At 41.0% G+C, this 17157-nt stretch overlaps 1 pseudogene; it reads left to right on the forward strand.

Annotated features, from left to right (window-relative positions):
• The first annotated feature begins 2096 nt into the window (after positions 1-2096).
• Positions 2097-15922, forward strand: LOC105910448 (annotated as a pseudogene).
• Positions 15923-17157: the final 1235 nt, after the last annotated feature.

A 17157-nucleotide genomic window follows, 5' to 3' on the forward strand; every position in this document is an offset into this window, starting at 1 on the left:
CTAAGTGAGCAAAACACTTTCTTTTTTTTAGAGGCTCAAAATAAATCACAAACCCTCATTAACAACATAAAAGTTAAGGATACAGAGTTCTTATTGTGACATTTCATGGCTTTGCTAAATAGTTGCTCTGATTCAGTTAAAATGTCACTTGTGAAAGGCTATGAAGTTATCTTTCTTTCACAATTCATGGACACATGCAGGTCCATGTTCCTGCCTAAATTGTTCAGTTGTTTGAATTTTTCAGTGCGTTTATAACTGACCAAATCAGAACCCCTGCCTTTGCTGGATTTGGAATTCTGTGAAAGGATTTCTTCATGCCCAGCGCATGGACATAACTCTACCGGAGCTCACAAACCTCAGCTTGTATTGGAGTGCCCTCTTGTGGACAAGAGAGGTAACTCTTTGAAAGAACATAATGGCTGAGAAAGGGCCCTATTTTTATCTTAATGAAACATTTTAATGGAATGGAAATTCATTCATAACCAATACTTCTTCTTCATTTATCAAGATACATTTTTTATATGTGCTTTCCATGAGTGCCTACATGTATGCTTTGTACTTTGCTGTGACCTGATGTTAATTCTGATTAAGTATATATTTTAGCATTCTGTCTGCTGTATTAGTTTTAGCCCACTAATTGGATTGATATGTTTTACTTAATTGATTGCATTATGTCTTTTATAGTGCGTATAAATCATCATATTATTTTAATGCAATGTATCTTCTTGAGTTGTCTGTTTAGTTTGTTTGAATAAAATAAATAAATGAAATACACTTCTTTGCAGTGCTACATTTTGATCCATACTGATCAGCAAATCCTCTTCAGGTCTATCAGTTACGATTGTTTGTGTCTTCCTTTTTTAAAGTGGTTTTTTTTACAGTATATTCCATATGAATTGATGTAATCTTTATATGTTTCAGCCTTGTTGTTATGATTATCAAGAAATGCAACAACCTTGTGTCAGTTATTGTCTTGGAAGGTTGTCAACACCCTCTTATAATCTAGTATTTTTCTCATTCTTGTGTTTTTAAGATGGATTGATTTCAGTGGGCCTCTTTGTAAGCAGCATTGAAACGACAAATTAATTCTGTAATGAAACATTAGAAAGAATGGATTAGATCCACTGGAGCCCTTTGAGGAATATATCAGAGATTCCCGGTGTTATTTGCCTTTAATGACTGGATTCTATTTCTTAGATGTAAAGATATCTGAGTCTATTTCCTATCCCTTGGTGGCATCCTTAACAAGCTTTCTGCTATGAAGTAGTGCTGGACAGACGTAGTGATACACTGCCCACAATCTGCTTGGTGTGCAGCTCACTGGCAGACACCTAACAACACTTACATCTAGCTCCTTTATTGTATTGTATTGTTTTCACATGCAATGCTGTTTGGTACACTGACAAAAACTCAAATAAACAACCAAAGGATAAATAAAACAGAGGGAGAAAGACTATTGGAGGTGATTAACTGTCCTGTCAATGTTTGCAGATTAAAGTGACATGTGGATTCAATCTAAAGCTTGTTGTTTTATTACTTTATAATATGTGTATTTCTGTTTGTGTCTGTATGGCATCATAGACTTAAATCTTTTTTGACACTTTGAAAAAAATCATGAGAAAATCTATTTAGCCGAGATTTAGGTCTGTCTATGTAAAATAAATACTCCTAATTAAATTAAATATGGTCAGTAAATGAGGGAGGTCAGTTTTGTCCCACAACACAAGAGGTGAATGTGTAGAAACTAACTAACTACACTACCAGTTCCAACAAGGAAACGGCTGCAGCACTGTCCAACCAGAAGCCTTTATGACTATCTGAGCCCCTCCCTCAGGAACTCCTCTCGTAAAACGGAAAATGAACATGACAGACATGTTGCGGTTCAGTTCCATGTGACACATCTCCTAACAGAGCATATGCTATATTTACGGGAAAGGATATACACATAGACAAGAAACAGTGGCTGTGAAGACTGGAATACTGTCTTGGAGTCTTGTCTCGTTTAATTTCAGTGCATTTTCTGGTTCAGGGTGACGTAAGTTTTCAGACCATTGAAAGTGAAAGCAAAGTGTAGAGCAACTGCAACTACCAGACAAATGGCATCCAAGTCCTTTTCAGAAGAGGATTTCTCCTGTCCTGTGTGCTACAATATCTACATGGATCCTGTTATTCTGACCTGTACTCACAGCATCTGTAACACCTGCCTGCAGAAGTTCTGGGAAACCAAAGGGTCCAGGGAATGTCCAGTCTGCAGGACAAGGTGCTCAAAGGAGGAGTATCCTCTCAACCTGGTTCTAAAGAACTTGTGTGAAACTTTCCAACAGAGAGAGGAAAACAGTCAGAGAGAACCATTCTGCAGTCTGCACCGTTCTGGAACTCAAGCTTTTCTGTGAAGATGACAAACAGCTTGTGTGTTTGGTGTGTCGAGACTCAAAACTCCACAAGAATCACAACTTTAGTCCTATCGGGGAAGCAGCACTTGAGCGTAAGGTAAGATTAGTGGTCATCAATTGTTTTCATATTGTCAGTGATGTCGGACAGCCACATGGATGTTCTTGGTAAAACTTCACGAGAAACCCACCTCAGCAGATAGTCGTGTGGTTGCTGTATTGTTCATCCCAAACAACTAGGTGTCATCATGTCCCTTATCTCATCTTTCCTCTCTGACATTGAACCTTCTTACATGACCCCCTCTCCATAAGTCTGTTCCTACTGTACCTCACAGTTGGAGTTATTATATTAAAAATCACCTTGATCAATATATCAAAATTAACTGAATAAATTGCTTTAGTGTGACCATTTTAGATTGTGTTTGACATTTGCACATTAATTGGTTATACCACATTCAAAATGTAGCTTGTTAAACAATTCATAAAAACATTCATGAGCACTTAATAATGTATTTATAAAGAAATGTTTTAACTTTAACGATGGGCATATAATAGTAGATAATGTAATTACATAATATTTATGATGAAATAATTGCTACTGTGCTGTGCTGGCTTCTCCTTCTTCTTTTCGTTTCACTGAAGCGTGATAGTTATATGGCAGTTTCTCAGTTCTTTACAGTCCTTTGCGTTTTTGTTGAACACTGCAATGTCTTTTGTGTGCTGGAAAAGGAAAATATGACTGTAAGCAACTTTCATCATCAGTATAAATATTATATATGATATTCCCATCATTTTAAAATGAGACAGTAAAAAGTATGTGTGTGTGTGTGTGTGTGTGTGTGTGTATACATATGTCATCCTCAAAGCACTATTAACTCTGCAGTGAGCAGAGACATTGAATGGATCACAATCAGCTTCATAGTCAAACATGCTTATAATTGGTGTTCTAAATCTAGCATCCAGACCTATAGAGAAATGTTGACAGTCAATACCTTAATAATGTGTTAATTCATAACAGGAAGAACTGAAGATCAAACTGGAGCCCTTAAAGAAGAAGCTGGACAACTTTAAACAAGTTAAAACAAGCAGTCATAAGACTGCCCAACACATAAGAGTAAGAGTTATGGATTGTTTCTATTAAAACAACACTACATATAACAGAAACTATGTAAGGGATAATGACCGCTGGACAATACGTTATCCCGCTTATTATACGGTTACTTGCCAATATGATAGAAGTCATTCCTCCAAAATACCTGTTTTTAATGATTTTGTTGCCGTTTCGTGATTTCCGCTAATAATTAATTTTTCTTTAAGCAAATAGAACTTTAAACTTTCTGGTGTTGCGTAGCAACCTATTACTTGCTGACTTCAAGTTACAATGACCTTTCCGTTATGTTAAATGACTGGACTACTTGTAAAATGATATGAAAGATGTGAATTAGAAGCACAAAACCCGTTGCCAATGGCCAATCTTATGCAGTGGTGAATATCAAGAAATTACGGACCTGCCAACATTGGGGTGGCCCATTCAAATCAATGGAACTTTTTGGAACATTCTGAAGAGCCGTATAATAATATCATATATAAACTAAGACACCTTTGAGTGATGACATGTGGTATTACAGGTCCAGGCCCAACACACAGAAAGGCAGATCAAGAAAAAGTTTAAGAAGCTTCACCAGTTTCTACAAGATGAAGAGGCAGCCAGGTTAGCTGCACTGAGGGAGGAAGAGGAGCTGAAGAGTCAGTTGATGAAGAAGAAGATTGAGAAGATGAGCAGAGAGATCTCCTCTCTTTCAGACACAATCAGATCCATAGAGAAGGAGATGAAAGCTGATGACATCACATTCCTGCAGGTAGGGCCCATGCTTTATCTTTGTTAGTAAACCTCTGACACCAACATCTGATAATGGAGTCCATAGAGAAAACCTCATGTTTATGATGAGATGAAGAAGAGAAAGATCAAAATGTACACTACTTACACCCTCACACACACACACACACACACACACACACACACACACACACACGCACACACACACACACACGCACACACACACACACACACACACACACACACACACACACACACACACAAACACACACGCATGTACACAAAACAAACAAACACACACAAACTCTCTGTTAATCCGGCAGAAATCTCAATCAGAACCGCAGAACGTAAGGGGAGGATTGGCATGAGGGGTGTTTGATGTGACGTTTTTTATGTGTGCATGTTAATAATATGTGTGGTGTGTGTAAGAGGTGTAAATGTTGTAAATGTATGGTTATGGGTGCTGATGGAGATAATTTGCAAACACTGTTAATTACTTAAGAATGTATGAATCATGTGCTTATGAAAGCAGAAACATGGCTTTTTCTGTGTTTCTGCGTGTGTGTAACTTAGAATATTAGGTGCCACTTAGTCCTGCATATGTACAAGAGCATGTTTAGACCAGAAGTGATAAGAAGGGACGAACTGTGCTTCTTCCGACCTTGCAAAACTGCATATATACTAAATATACTTATATGCAGCTCCGGAGTCCTGAGGTAACTAGGGTGAATTTTCACCTATCAGCGAATATGATAGATGAAATTCACCCTAGTTACCTCAGGACTCCGGAGCTGCATATAAGTATATTTATTAGACAAACAACAATTGCAATCGGGCTCACTCCCAGCACAAGGCTGAAAGTGAAGCAATGATAAACACATCGCACAAGGTTTATATAGACAGAAGTTGAGCGTTCAACAGGGATAACCACGTGGTGGATTTCTGACGTCCGAGGCAAGGATGGTAGTTTTGCAAGGTCGGAAGAAGCACAGTTCGTCCCTTCTTATCACTTCTGGTCTAAACATGCTCTTGTACATATGCAGACTAAGTGGCACCTAATATTGTAAGTTACACACACGCAGAAACACAGAAAAGCCATGTTTCTGCTTTCATAAGCACATGATTCATACATTCTTAAGTAATTAACAGTGTTTGCAAATTATCTCCATCAGGTGCATTGGTGAACTCGGTGGTGGGTTTATATATATCAATAATGCAATGTGATAGGTGAAAATTCACCCTAGTTACCTCAGGACTCCGGAGCTGCATATAAGTATATTTATTAGACAAACAACAATTGCAATCGGGCTCACTCCCAGCACAAGGCTGAAAGTGAAGCAATGATAAACACATCACACAAGGTTTATATAGACAGAAGTTGAGCATTCAGCAGGGATAATCACGTGGTGGATTTCTCACGTCCGAGGCAAGGATGGAAGTTTTGCAAGGTTGGAAGAAGCACAGTTCGACCCTTCTTATCTCTTCTGGTCTAAACATGCTCTTGTACATATGCAGACTAAGTGGCACCTAATAATCTTAGTTACACACACGCAGAAAAGCCATGTTCCTGCTTTCATAAGCACATGATTCATACAAGGAATATATTAATACAAAGCACTTGATTATTATATTCTTAAGTCATTAACAGTGTTTGGAAATTATCTCCATCAGTCCCTCCTTTTATCCGTTTCAATGGATAATTCAAAATCACCATCAAAATCACAAATCATCTTTCTTAATTCGTCAATTATCAATTTCAATGGATAACCTCAAAATCATCACTCTGAGCTTCATCACATGGATTTTCGGAACAGAGATCATTACTGAGCATTATTTCATCTCATCATAAGTCAATCATCATATTTCACATCACACATTTGTATACTTTGCATTTGTAGGCCAACATAGTGGGTGTCGAGTGTGAGTGTGTGTGTGTGTGTGTGTGTGTGTGTGTGTCATTAGCTCGCCTAGGCTTCAGATAACATTCAAACAAGGCCTCTTTGCTCTGTCCTTGAAGGCCCTGTTCCCCATCAGGCATTCTGTTGGACAACTTTTTGCATCTTTTGTAGGATCAGATCTAAGTCTTTCCCATCTCGGGTGTTATCAGGGACATATGTGCAACATTGGTCAGTACCAAGCATGACACAAATGCCTCCATTCATGGCAGTGAGAATTTCAAGCACGGTTGTTTTTTGCCGCGTTAACCTGGAGTTGGCGTGTAGTTCTTCTCTGATCTTTTGTAGTCCGTCTGTGGTCAGGTTCTGGAACTTCATCTCAGCGTAGTAAAGGAAGTTAATCCAATCTGTGTGTGCTCCGATGACGCACCAGGGGCAGAGGGTAGATGCCAGGCCATTGGCTGCTGGGTTCAAGGCTTTGTAGTGGTCTGGAATGCCTCAGGGAATGCCCAGGCCATCGGACCAGAACCCGCTGTCATCCCCTGCTTCTCTCCTCCCTCGTACGGAATGCATTGGAACGTTCCTCAGGTACTGGTGAGTCTTGGACCTGGGGGAAATCTGAAAAGGTTGTACCAACATTGTTCTAGCACAAGGCCCAGACCAACCCACAGGTAGTGTAGCTCTTAATTCACCATCCCCACTTATCAGCTATGGCTATATCCTGTACTTCAAGAAGTCTGCCATTCAAACACATCTCCGCTATTCTACATTCAGTGGAAGTATTTAACTGTATTTCTCTCCCATTATCTATCACATGTGTAATGGTTTTACATTGTGTCCAGTGTCCTAGGTGTGGATCGTTCTTTTCCCCAGGTTTTAAATAGCATTCAAACAGAGCATCTTTTCTAATAATGTGTGGAGGTGGGGCAACATTGTCTGGCATGTAGGGTCAGTTAAAATGTGAACAGTCATACTGTATAGCTGCATCATTAAACGCCCTATTTCCCATCATCAGCAAACATTCTGTAGAACACATTGGCTGTTGTATGTAGTTACATTGGGCAGGAAGATATGAACATTCTTTTCTACGACACGAGGTGTCCGATAGATGGCACATCTCACACGTGCACTTGATAGCTAAGAGTAAGTTGACCATGTTTCTTCCAGGCTTCAGTTTCTCTAAATTCTTTGTCGCAGTGATCTATGTCATAAGGTACAGGGGTCGCCAGGAGTGGTTTGGTCGGCACCCTGGGCCCTGCACAGACTAAACAGACTAAACTAACTTGTGGTACTTGCGTTCTGACGGTCTGATTTACCCATTTCCATCACGGATGATCTTTAGCCAGGCCCCATCGTGGATATTCGTCCAGGGCCTGTGTTTGCTGTATCATCCATAAGTATGTTACTAGAACAACAATGTAAAATCCTACAGTCGTTGCTAAGAGTCCCCCACATCCTTTGGCCCACTTTCCGTAACCTCCTATGACCTTGCAGAGGAAGAGACCTCTTACTCCACAATTTCCACTAGGTTCTAATCCCCCAGGACAGTACTGTATCTTCTGCCAGCGGTTGAGACGAATAGAATCTAAACATCTAAACCCCTTTGTAGGCTGGTCTTCTGTCACAGTGGGCACACCCTGGAAACAGCAAAGAAAGATGATCTTTATTCCTCTGCCTCAGCCGTGTGCAGGCTTACCCGTTTCCATTGAGCCAGAAGTATCCACGTGACTCTATCAGCTATTTTGACTGCGGTAGGTGTTGACAGTAGCACTTGTTATGGTCTGTCCCACTTGGGCGAATGGCAGTGTTTTCTTTTGAGGCTGTTGATTAGGACCCAATCTCCTGGTCCAACCTTGAATTCAGCCTCACAGTGTTCCTGTGTAGGGGAGAGAAGTCTGAGAGCATTTAGTTTCGACATCATCTTTGCCATATATTCTGCAAATGTATATTCAATCTCTTTGTCTGTTTCAGCAAATAGTTTGAGAGTTTAGGCAGTGTAGATTCTTCCATACATCATTTCAAACAGTGATAACAACATGCATGCTTAATTTCACTAATTTCACTCTTGGATTCTCAAATTGCTTTCAATAGGTCGGTTCATTCTTTTCTACCAGTCCGGCTGACTGGGGGTTGTATGAACAGTGATTGTCTATGGCTAGACAATATTTCTTTCTTTCGTTGGGATTTAACCCAATAAAATCAATAATGAATGATTAAAACATCTTTCTCATGAAATATAAATAAGAAGTACAAATATATGCTTACTATCCCCACTTATTGAGGCATGTTTTCACCATGGCTCAATATTGCAGCATATCTTTTAATATTGTGAGATCTAATTCTTCAATTGTGTATGTGTCAGATGGTTGTTGTAGTTTGGCCTGGTTAGTGGCCTTGTCTGCTTTGTGGTTTCCCAATGAAACCGGGTCTTTGCATGTGTGCGCAATCAGTTCAATTAGTTCCGCTGCTTGTGCAGAATAGTGTGGAAGTAGTGGCTATGCGTTCAAGGTTTATTTGCTTGAACCATCAACAAACAATAGTTAAATCAGCTTCTGGAAAAGGCATATCTTGTAGGTCAGCTCTGGCTGCCATAGTTTTTATCTGTCCTCTGCCGTAAGTAAAAGTGTAACTGGGTTAAATGTCACGCAGCGCTCAATATTGATATGAGGCTGAGTGAGCAAAAAAAAAAAGTACGCATGTGGAACTTTCAGTGTAAGTGTCTGTTTAGTACAATAGGAGCAGAGGCCTGCACCGCCAAGGCTGCAGCCACTACTGCTTGTAAACATTCAGACATTGCTTGGGCTACTGGATCTAGCCGGGTTGACTAGTATGCCACTGATATCAACTTTAAGTCCCCACTTATGCATTAACACAGATGTTATATAACCTTTTTTTTTTTGTCTACAGTTTGTATGAATGGCTTTGTCATGTCATGGATGTGCTAGGACAGCAGAACTGACCAACAGTTGTTTTATCTGTTCAAATGCCTGCTTTCCATCTTCAGGCCTTTTAATAATATCTCCTGCTGACCTGGGCTGAGAATAAAGTAAACTCTGCAACATTTGTGTTTCTAACTCGTGGTTAGGAATCCATTATCTCAGAAGTTAGTCATTCTCAGAAAATACATAATTTATTTCTTTGTCTGTGGCTGAGGTGCTTTTTAAGATAGCTTTACTTTAGTGGACCATAGCTGCTAATGTTGTGGCCTTGTTTCTGCTAAAAATCCTAACAACGCCAGGGTATGTTGTTTACAGGTCTTCTTATCTGGAGGAACAGCACTAGATGTTCAACAACAATTGACTGTCCCTCGAACTGTAGCTAAGTTTGAGCTCATGGCTTGTGAGAATACAGTCTTTTGAGCCAGCACTCAGCCCCCACCCATCCTGTCTTAGTCCAATGTATCAGTCTAGGTTAATGTAGTTAGTGTGACAGGCTTACATTTCTCTTAAAATCTTTTTTTGGGCTTAACAGTGTATATTCTATACATAATAATATTTTGGGACATCATTGTTTAATTTATTCTAAAACCCATGTATTGTTGGAAACAATTCTAATGCCCAACCCACATCACATCTCTTCCTAATAAGTTTGTAGGGCATGTTTTTGAAACATAATCTGTATTTTGAAATATCTCTCCTGTTTCAAACTCTGCTTTTAGATGTCTCTTTCTTCTTACAACCTTACTGTTCTGGGCATCTAATTCTCTGATTACTGCTCAGCAGGCACCAAAGTCACATAAAACAAAACAAAACAAAAAATCATTGGCTTTCTTGCCACCATTAACGTTAGCTTTGCTCTGTTTGGTGCAACCAATAATGTAAAAACATTTTCAAATCAGTGTTACAATTTTCTTCTTGTTGTAGACATTTTAAACCACCTCTTATTGCTATTATCATGTGCGTCTTCTGCTTTTGACGCACTTTTTCCCATTTGTAAGTTATTTTATGTATTTCTCTTAATACCTCTAATAATAACTGCTCTTGAAACCTTTTAAATTACCTTTATCTTATTCTTCACACTAGGGTTAGTTATGTTTCTATTTTCAGACTCTCATAGTTTGTTCTTGAGATCGCAATGCTGAGTCAACCCGAGCCCGACCAGAGGTCCTCCGTCTCTCTCGTTTTGTGAGGAGGTTGAGGCCAGGGGATTTCCCTGGGGTGATCAGTCCCCCTACTGGTTCCGGGTCAAGGCATCTCAGTAATGCGAAATCAGTCCTTTAATTACATAAATTATGACTATAATTATCTGTGTTTTACCCATTGTAAAAAGTTTGTCTCAATCCCACAGAAAAATAACACAGGAGTATCTCTGACTCTTGCAAATTCTAAACAGTTAGTATCAACCCCACGGTAACACAAGGTAAGGGGGAATGGATAGACCTTTAAGAGACTTCTCCGGAGTCGTCTAGAAATAGGTCTAGAGAGTTTGTACAGGCTTCCAGTGGCCAAGGGGATATATCTCTCATTTACCCCGAAGAGTTTGGGGACAGGCTTCCAGTGGCCAGGGGTATATCTCTCATTTACAACCGAAGAGTTTGCGGAGGACCCCCTACCACGCAGGTTTATCTCTCATTTACAACCGAAGAGTTTGCGGAGGACCCCCTACCACGCAGGGTTATCTCTCATTTACAACCGAAGAGTTTGCGGAGGACCCCCTACCACGCAGGTTTATCTCTCATTTACAAACCTTTTAACACAGCTAGCAAATTCGTTCAACACACGAGGCAAGCAGGAATATCTCTAACAACTTTGTAACCTTAAAGAATTCCTTCTCTACCCCGCGGAGAACAGGCAACACAGCCCCACTCGAAGACACGTGTACACAAAACCGAAACAAACAATAAACCAACAATATACTACCGTGCACTTACAACAAACAAACAATATACTCACAAACAGCTCGGAGTCCACACCCTACAGTCCAATTATTTTCCTTCACTCTCGGCTCTCCCCGCTGGCAGGCCCTGGCCTCCTTCCAATTCAAGTTGGAGGTCTTTAGAAAAACAGAGTCTCATACTCCTCCGTATGGTTCAGGTCCTGATGATTAGCCCAGCGTGGAGAGCCGTTGAGGTTGTTGGAATCCCGGTCACGAGCCCCCAAATATGATAGGTGAAAATTCACCCTAGTTACCTCAGGACTCCGGAGCTGCATATAAGTATATTTATTAGACAAACAACAATTGCAATCGGGCTCACTCCCAGCACAAGGCTGAAAGTGAAGCAATGATAAACACATCACACAAGGTTTATATAGACAGAAGTTGAGCATTCAGCAGGGATAATCACGTGGTGGATTTCTCACGTCCGAGGCAAGGATGGAAGTTTTGCAAGGTTGGAAGAAGCACAGTTCGACCCTTCTTATCTCTTCTGGTCTAAACATGCTCTTGTACATATGCAGACTAAGTGGCACCTAATAATCTTAGTTACACACACGCAGAAAAGCCATGTTCCTGCTTTCATAAGCACATGATTCATACAAGGAATATATTAATACAAAGCACTTGATTATTATATTCTTAAGTCATTAACAGTGTTTGGAAATTATCTCCATCACAATGTATTATGTTAGCTTTAGGACTAATGTAGGGAAGGTTACCCCACTGAAATGGTTGGATCAAATTGGGGATGATTGGTCCAATTTAGCCCAATGGGCAGCATTATTTAAGGGTGCCTCATTCCGTTGAAAGCGGTGGAAGAGATGGAGTGTTTGCCAGCTGTGCGGTGCATATTGCGAATACTGCTTGACTAGTCTTTGAGTACTGTTTTGATTACGTGTTTACGTTTGTTTGTTTCATATATGTGTTTGGGGCTGTGGGAAAGATTCCCCAGCCAAATGAATAATAGTATATTTTTCTAAAGAAAGCATCATCTCCTGCAGTGTTTTTTCAATCTTCACCACTAAACTTCCAAAACGTGCGGTCCCTCACAGTAGTGTTCAATTTGATAAACAGATCAGGAGATACATTTAGGTTAGCAATTAACAGTAGGCAATCTGGCCACATTATCAGTATCAGTATTAGCATTAGCAATAGGATATAGAAGGAGAGGGAGAGAGAGAGGCTGCCTGGCAAGGTGTATGGGAATTTTATTTTGATGAGTCATGTTTAGTTATGGTTTGCTGACATGGTGCATGTGGATTTTAGTGACAGCCTCAGCACGCGTTCCTGCTGTACCCATGGACCGTAAAGGCCTCCTACACGGTACAACATGCGCTGCCTGGAGCCCAGTTTTATTGATGTTGGGAGATGTATGTGTTTAACTGTTATGTTTAGTTATGTTGGCTGGCTTGGTGTATGGTGATTGTTAGTTATACAAATATAGTAAGTGTGGCAGGCTACAATAGCAGTGCACAACTGGCTGGCGGCAGCTGCAACAAGCACTGTATGCTGTACCCAGGTTCCATAAAGGCACTCATTCATGGTACAACATGCGCTGTCTGTGGCCCACTCCTGCTAAACACAACAACATGGCCAGCAAGAAGTGCTAGGGCCTAACTCTAACCCTATCAACACATGAGCAAATCATTTTTATATTCGGACTGACTTTAGATGTGGAGCAATGATGCCTAACCCATCTCCCTCTTTAATTTCACAGAACTCCAAGAGCACAGTGGAGAGGTGAGTGATCGGTCTCCTGTCTCTCTCTTCTGTGGTTCTGAACTCAAACCCACAGCAGCACTGACTCCTGAATGTTATTCCAGAGCCCAGTGCACACTGCAGGATCCAGAGAGGGTTTCAGGAGCTCTGATCAATGTGGCAAAGCACCTGGGCAACCTGAAGTTCAGAGTCTGGGAGAAGATGAAGAAGATTGTTCAATACAGTGAGTTCAGATCACACACACACACACACACACACCTCCTCATTTCTGTCCAGTGTTCTCCTCCTCTCTGCCTCCTCACCACCACGTCTCTGTGGTCTCCACATGAATCTGCTCGCTAAGGTTTAGTGATGCCACAGACATTCTGAGCTGCAGCCTGACCTCTTTGCTGTCTAGCAGGTTTTACATGAGGCCACTGTTGCAGAGAAAATAGCAACTATCTTGCAACTCCACAATCAAGAGTCAAGAGGCTGAATGTGTAGATCTGAGGTTAATTGTAGTCTTTTAGGTCAGCAATAGAAGGTGTTCCATGGATCAACGTAGAAAATAAATCGCTGAACTTTTAAAGGGACCTAGTTCCTCCCATATTCTTGTGTGTGGCTGTACCTGTGGCCAATCAGAATTAGCTCCGTCTTTTTACTTTACCCAACCAGAACTTGTTGCGTGTTTGGTACCACTCCCAACCTCCTGGATACTCGTGGTGAAGTCAATTGATCTTGTTTACAAAATAGCTGACTGCTGAGAGGCAGTTTGGTATTATTTGTCAGCCATTTTGAGTGAGGCTACTAATGCGTGAGGCTTTCCTAAGTTGGTCCATATTTACCAAATATGCCACAGCCACACAGCAGAGAGATCAGGTGACTCCCATCCCATGTAGGTGGAGGCTTTTTTCCTTTTCATCATCTTGATCTTCAGCATGGAGTTCCACTGTTAGGCCCCGTCCTCTTTCTTAGTTGTTTTGTCATGTGTTGTTCGGTTTTGTGTTGTGTTTGTTTAGTCATGTCTCCTCCTCGTGTCAGACTCCTCACACACTGCCCCGTGTTGTGTCTATTCTTAAGTCTTTTGCAACTTTCACAATCAAAAACTCAAACCCAGGACGTGTTGTTCCAACAGATTTACTGTAGTTATTCAGCCACAATAAAGAGATGAATACCGGAAATAGATCTGCCAGATACACTCGGGCCAAGATATTTAAACAGCTACCTAACACCTCCCACCTTTACCTTGGTTGGTTGACACCTATAGCCTATTGGGTTTTGACCGCTCCACTTTTCTCCCTTAGGTCAACTGAGATTACGCCCTCTTACTTCAAATTGCAACCTTCGTCTAAAATGTAACCCAAATCTAAACTTTTTCACTAATTGAACCGGTATCTGGTAAATCCATTCCTTAATTCATTTAATACAAAAATATTTCCACACCCGCCTTGATTGTTTTGACCTGCCCCTGATTATCGATTGTATATAGTCCATGTGTTCCTGTTTTCTCGTTGCGATCTCGTCATTGCATTTTCATGGTTGTTACCCTGTGTTTTTAGCGTACATTGTTTATCATTGTTGTTTCCTTGTGTTTCTAGCGATCAGCTAGTTTTTCCATGTTAATTGATTTCCTTGTGTTGCCGACCTTTTCCTGTATTCCGGGTTACCCTTTTGCTTTTTTTACCCCTTTTTGATTGTTTGCTTGGATATTGGACTGACTACCTGTGTAAAGTTTCCGCTTCTCTCATTTATCTCTGTGTCCGAGTCGTGCGTTCTGCACATCATCACCACTTCCAACTTTTCATCATGTTGATCTTCAGCATGGAGTTCCAGGAGTGAGTCCAGTGCTGGAGACTGGAGTGGTGATCAAACCTCCTCATACTCTCTCATCCTGCCACTGGTGTGACATGCAGGCCCTTTGCTCAACTCAGTTAAGTCCATAACAGGGGCTTCATCAGTGTAGCCAGGAACGGAATGAGAACAGGTGGCTACAGGGTAAAGTGAATGTCTGTGTGGGAGGTCATTTTCCATTTGTCTCCGACTCCAAAACAATATAACACAGACTTTTTATGTCCACTGAATCTGACACACATGAAGTCTAATTATCTCAATAATTCAAGCTGGTGTAGCCCCTGTGGCATCATTGACTGAAGGCTGGTGTTTCTTAGAGCAGTAGATGTGTTATCAGGAATCATTTGTGACACACACACACACACACACACACACACACACACACACACACACACACGCACACACAGTTGGGCTCTGCCTAAGGGTGAGTCAGTTCTATGTGTGAGAGATGTGAGGGCATATGCAGACACCTGCAGACAGGAAGGACTTGCTGCTCACAATGGCCATTTGAATGCTAATAAACCCGGTGTCAAAGGGCAGAATACAGAACATAAAATAAAATAATGTCAGTAATATAACTCACTTCAGTTCAAAGGTGACACAAACAGGAAAACAGCAGTATTTGGTTTCATCAGTGTGTTGTCATTTTTGTATTGAATACTGATGATAATCAAAACCATCATCATCATTCTCATCAGTACTTCAACTGGATTCCCATATGTGTGTTATCTCTCTCTTTCTTTGCAGCTCCTGTGACTCTGGATCCAAACACTACACACCCACGTCTCTACCTGTCTGAGGATCTGACCAGTGTGAGACTCCTTGATGGGTGGCAGCAGCTTCCTGATAACCTAGAGAGATTGGCTATGAGTCTCTGGGTCGTGGGCTCTGAGAGCTTTAACTCAGGGACACACTGTTGGGATGTGGAGGTTGGGGACAGTGATTACTGGATCCTGGGAGTGAAGACAGAGTCTAGTCAGAAGAAGGGAGTGCATTTCTCCGGTGGAAATTGGGGTGTGGTTTGTTATTTTGATGAATATAAAGCACGCTCTTCATCCCACCCAGACATTCTCCTCACAGTGGAGGAGGAACCCCAGATGATCAGAGTGCAGCTGGACTGGGACAGAGGAGAGCTATCATTCACTGACCCTGATAATAACACACACCTACACACTTTCACACACACTTTCACTGAGAGAGTCTTTCCATACTTTATCACTGACTCATATCTGAGAATCTTACCAGTGAAGGCTGCAGTAACAGTAGAGCAGCTCAGTTAGAGTTCAGACACCTGCTGCAGTTCATCTCCTGCAGGAGGGAAACACTGAACACTGATGATCAGGCAACATTTTTATTTTTGCAATTTGTTCTGGCAGCACAACAGTTTATTCACATATAAAAATGCATTGGTGATATACATACCAATGATTCATCTGAAGTTGTGGTGGTTATTATATTTCATAGTTATTGTATTTTCATGTGGAATGCGAGTAATCTGGTCAATTCAGCACTTCATTCTGATGATTGGTTATGGAGGAGATGGGACAGGAATTTCTCCTTATTTCTCCTTTTCATGAAATTACTAGTTTTCAGAAACTCTACCATGATGGGCACCTGTTGCCTATTAACCTGATCTCTTCATGCCTGAACTGCTGTGGTGATGAGTTTATAATGATGGTTGGCTCAAAGATTATGTTTCAGATCAAAATAAATTATTAGATCATTAGATAGGTCCTGTTCTCATAAAAAAATGAATAACCGGTGACATGTCACTAATATCTGTAATCTAGAATATTCCATAATCTGTGTCATGTCATTTATATCTGTAATCTAGAATATTCCGTAACTGTCTAATAGAAGCTGGTGACATAGGCATCACCCTCTACACACACTCACCATTCCACATCTCCCAGTTTCTGATCACTGACTCCACCCACATCATCACACACCTGAAAGCCATTATGGACTCAGTAAGTCACTGAATAAGTACCTGTGTCACCTGTTATGATATCACTATTCAAGTCTACTTCCTGGCTGAGCATCCCTGGTAGTCTTGATACTCACCTGTGTCTGCCTCTCCCTTTACTGATTTTAACTGAGCCTTTTGATGAACCTGTTTTCCTGTGCACTGGTCTCCTGCCTTATTGCCTTTCATGAGTGTGCACCATTGTAAAGAATAAACCTTGTTCCTTATCAAAAACCATCCTCTTGACAGAGTCTCCATGTATCTGTGGTATGAGAAAATGAGATATGAGATATTTGGGGGATTTGCTGAGATTTCAGTCTGCTGTAAGATCCTCATCCCCCCGGTTGACAGCACTCTTTAGGTAAGCACTATTTTAATGTATAATACTGTAGAGTTTCTCTCCCCTGTTCTAAATAGCACTCCATCAGGACCTACCAGGATCCATCAGGATCTATCTACTTACTAGTGAGATTTGTCTCAAAGGGATGTGTGTGTTTGTCCATGTTATGCATCTGACCCATGGGTTATGTGTGTGTGTGTCAGTCTGTGTTACCATGTGTGTCTTGTGTTGCGCTGTGACTGTCTGTTAAAGGAACCCTTTGACTGAAATGACATGTCTGTGTTTAACCCTGTCCCTGCTTCAAC

Source organism: Clupea harengus, chromosome 2 (assembly GCF_900700415.2).
Source record: "Clupea harengus chromosome 2, Ch_v2.0.2, whole genome shotgun sequence".
Taxonomy (NCBI): domain Eukaryota; kingdom Metazoa; phylum Chordata; class Actinopteri; order Clupeiformes; family Clupeidae; genus Clupea; species Clupea harengus.